Source organism: Bactrocera tryoni, unplaced genomic scaffold (assembly GCF_016617805.1).
Source record: "Bactrocera tryoni isolate S06 unplaced genomic scaffold, CSIRO_BtryS06_freeze2 scaffold_11, whole genome shotgun sequence".
NCBI classification, from domain to species: Eukaryota; Metazoa; Arthropoda; class Insecta; order Diptera; family Tephritidae; genus Bactrocera; species Bactrocera tryoni.
Window position 1 is genome coordinate 14,393 of NW_024395824.1, and position 4,644 is coordinate 19,036.

Consider the following 4,644-nt stretch of genomic DNA (forward strand, 5'->3'; position numbering starts at 1 on the left):
AATTACGCTGCTCACAGCAATAGGAGTGTAAGCTATCAAGTGGTATAAAACATTTTTATTTAAACAAAATCTGTAAAAAACTAAAAAATTATTACAAAAAATAAAAACGATGGGATTTTTAATAGATCTTGATGTTAGTGACGTAACAGTTCATAGACGTTCAGTGGAAAATAATTTATTTGCGCGGTGTCCGCGAAAAGTTCCATTGTTGACAAAGAAACATAATTAGAGCACGGCTCAAATTAGCCAAGGAACATGGCAACTGGCAACTAGAGAAATGGAAAAATATTTTGTGGACAAAGGAATGTAAGGTAGTTTTATTTGGTGGCACAGGGTCTAGGCAGTATATTCGTTGTCTACCAATTCTCTTAAAACCGTCAAACATGGTGGTGCATAGTGGGAAAGTTTCTCGTACAACGGTGTGGGACGAATCCATGTGATAAAAGAAACCATGGATCAGTACATGTATGTGGATATATTGAAAACAGTTATGTTGCCATTTCAAAGTGTTCAAGGTGTACGGACGTGTTTTTGAATTCGCTCCGTGATTCTGATTTTTGCAGAAAGTAAGCAAACAATAATAATAAATAAAAACAAACAAACAAATAAAAAACAGTGCACACAAACTATTAATAATAAACATCAACAAATAGTGTACAAAACAAATATATAATATAACAAGTAAGGAAGAGCTAAGTTCGGGTGTCACCGAACATTTTATATTCTCGCATGTTAAAGTGATAATAATTTACATATTTTTTGAAGTTATACTTCTTATACGAGTTGGAAAAGGTTGCGATAGATTCAGGTTACGCAACCTTGCTCAATATGAATCTACGCAACCTTGTCTGCGAAGATGTTCGAGCAGCAAGCGAAGCGGTGACAATCGACGATCGTTTGTTCGTTTCTTTCTGCTGTTGTTGTTTTTGTAGAACAATGTTTCAATTTTTGGTTGGTGACATATTCACATGTGTGAGCATATGTATGTTTGTATGCTTGTGCATTATTGAAGTTATACTCCTTTTTCTTTCCTTTGTATTTCATTTCTGCGAATTCTCAACTATTTTGTGTGCTCTTTTGTTGAAATACCCTGCGTTGGCCGTTGAAAAATTAAGGCTATACCTTAAAGGATCATTTCTGTAGTTAGTCTTCATTTACATTTTTGGAAATCGACCCACGATGACGAGGTATATCGTTTTAAATGACAGCGTGAGGTTTAAGAAGTTCATTTCTAATTTTGTCTTGGCATATTAGAAATAGTGTTTCTTCGAAATCGTTCGCTTACTACGGATAAAACGACTTCTGAAATGATGATTGCAATGAATAAATTCCTTTTTTAGTTGAGAATGCTCGTTGGCCGTTGAAAGTTAAGACTATACTTATAGGATCATTTCATTCCTTTCATTTCTTAGAAATTGACCTTTAGAATATGCATATTGCATTATTTTGTTGTCACATTTCCATATTCATAATAGAATTTCTATAGCATGGTAAGTAATGGCCGCCGATTGTCACCTTGCCGCTGTAGCAGCTTCGCCTACAAACATGCGTAAATGTGTATGTATGTATACGTATGATCGTGAATACATATCGACACTTATTTTTGTGAGAAGCACAGAAAGTTGTGCAATTTATGATTTTTAGCTTTTGCCATCGTCGCGAAAGGACGACTTGTTGGCAAAGGCATGCTCGAGGAGATGTTACGGCCTCTGTTTTTATGATTGAAGCGAGATCGCTTGTGAAATTTGCGCCTGCGTTCATGAATGAAATCGTTTTTGTTGTAAAATTTACTATATTTGTTCTTCGCCAATTTGGCTGCCATATTGGCTTGTGAAGATCAATTTTTTGTTGGTGACATATTCATATGTGTACGCATATGAATGTTTGTATGCTTGTGCATTATTCGGCAATGTATTCAAATACATATATATACATATAAGTATATATGAATGTATGAACATGCAAGTCAATGCGCGCACATGTAATAAGTATATTGATAATTGATGAAAATATGATTTCAATTTCTGAACGCGCACATGCGTATGTATACATACACTCATATGAGCATGTGCAGATACACAAGATAGGATAGAAGATGATGTATGCCTTTTAACATCGTATACTATACAAATAAATATTTTTCTTACCAATAGAAATTAAATTTATCACAGCCATTTACATAATATACATACATATGCATAATATATACATACATACAAATGTTTTAAAACTGACATAATATATGTACATATGTATGATTGTTTCGCATTTTGCTTCTACGCCGGTCAAATTTCTATACAAAAATCGGCTGAAATGTGTGAGAAAATAAAAAATGGACAACTAGGGCAAATAATTTTTAAAAAATTTATTGACAATTAAATATAAATGAAAATACATGTAAATTTACTTAAATTTATTGCAATTTCGTTTCGCATTTTTCGGCACTTTCAAATTAATTCATATAAGTAAAATTCACGACTTAACCCGCACACGTCTTATTCGCGCAAAGTTTCCAACTTTATGAAAATTGGTGCAATTATTGATACTTCAATTTTATGTAAAGTGTAAAACATATTTACATATGAATATATAATATATTTCTTCATTTTATGTGCATAATAAATTTATAAAATGTGAATTTAAGTTTTCTAGTTTTCTTTCATACAAAATGATATGCATTTCTTGGAATATCACTAAGAAGTATAACTTCATCCGCGCGTAGGGACTCCACGCACCTTTTTTTATACTCTCGCAACAATGTTGCTAACGAGAGTATTATAGTTTTGTTCACATAACGGTTGTTTGTAAGTCCTAAAACTAAAAGAGTCAGATATAGGGTTATATATACCAAAGTGATCAGGGTGACGAGTAGAGTTGAAATCCGGATGTCCCTCTGTCCGTCTGTCCATCTATTCGTCCGTCTGCCGGCCGTCTGTCCATCCGTCCGTCCGTGCAAGTTGTAACTTGAGAAAAAATTGAGATATCATGATGAAACTTGGTACACGTATTTCTTGGCTCTATAAGAAGGTCAAGTTCGAAGATGGGCAAAATCGGCCCACTGCCACGCCCACAAAATGGCGGAAACCGAAAACCTATAAAGTGTCATAACTAAGCCATAAATAAAGATATTACAGTAAAATTTGGCACAAAGGATCGCATTAAGAAGGGGCATATTTGGACGTAATTTTTTTTGAAAAGTGGGCTTGGTCCCGCCCCCTTCTAAGTTTTTTGTACATATCTCGAAAACTACTATAGTTATGTCAACCAAACTCTACAGAGTCGTTTCCTTCAGGCATTTCCATATACAGTTCAAAAATGGAAGAAATCTGATAATAACCAAGCCCACCTCCCATACAAAGGTTATGTTGAAAATCACTAAAAGTGCGTTAACCGACTAACAAAAAACGTCGGGAACACTAAATTTTACGGTAGAAATGACAGAAGGAAGCTGCACCCAGGCTTTTTTTGAAAACAACCACGCCTTCTTCCAATATAACGCTATTTTGAATTCCATCTGAAGACTTCTCTGTATGACATATGTACATATATACATTGGGAACCAATGATGATAGCGGAATAAAACTTTACACAAATACGGTATTTGAAAAATATGTAAATGACGGATAATAAAATCTCGATTATCGCTTTATCATGCGAGAGTATCAATTGTTCGGTGACACCCGAACTTAGCCCTTCCTTACTTGTTTTATTTTGCTGTAAATTTAATTAGATTAGATCAATTTGTGTCCTTTGAGTTTTGAATTGTATTTTCATTTCATAATGCTTAATATGCTTATATATTATACAGAGAAGGCATCAGATGGAGATACAAAAGGAAATAGCGTTGTATTGGAAAGAAGGCGTGGTTGTGAACCGAATTCAACCATATTTCGTACATGTCATCAGGGTGTTAAGAAAATATTATAATGTTTACCGAATTTCATTGAAATCGGTCGAGTAGTTCCCGAGATATGGTTTTTGGTCCATAAGTGGGCGACGCCACGCCTAATTTGAATTTAAAAAAAAAGCCTGGGTGACGCTTAACGTAGTCAGTCGGAAGTAGTTCGGGATACTTTGGGTCCATAAGTGAAACCGCCCATTTCAATTTAAAAAAAGAAACCTAGATTGCGGCTTCCTTCTGCCACTTCTACCGTAAAATTTAGTGTTTCTGACGTTTTTTCTTAGTCGGTTAACACACTTTTAGTGATTTTCAACATAACCTTTGTATGGGAGGTAGGCGTGGTTATTATCCGATTTCTTCCATTTTTGAACTGTATATGGAAGTGCCTGAAGGAAACGCCTCTATAGAGTTTGGTTGACATAGCTATAGTAGTTTCCGAGATATGTACAAAAAACTTAGTAGGGGGCGGGGCCACGCCCACTTTTCCAAAAAAATTACGTCCAAATATGCCCCTCCTTAATGCAATCCTTTGTGCCAAATTTCACTTTAATATCTTTATTTATGGCTTAGTTATGACACTTTATAGGTTTTCGGTTTTCGCCATTTTGTGGGCGTGGCAGTGGGCCGATTTTGCCCATCTTCGAGCTTAACCTTCTTATGGAGCCAACAAATACGTGTACCAAGTTTCAGCATGATATCTCAATTTTTACTCAAGTTACAGCTTGCACGGACGGACGGACGGT

The 4,644-nt window shown here is 35.2% G+C and overlaps 1 pseudogene; it reads left to right on the forward strand.

The window, feature by feature from the left end:
* The first annotated feature begins 1,112 nt into the window (after positions 1-1,112).
* LOC120779954 lies at positions 1,113-1,306 on the forward strand (annotated as a pseudogene).
* Positions 1,307-4,644: the final 3,338 nt, after the last annotated feature.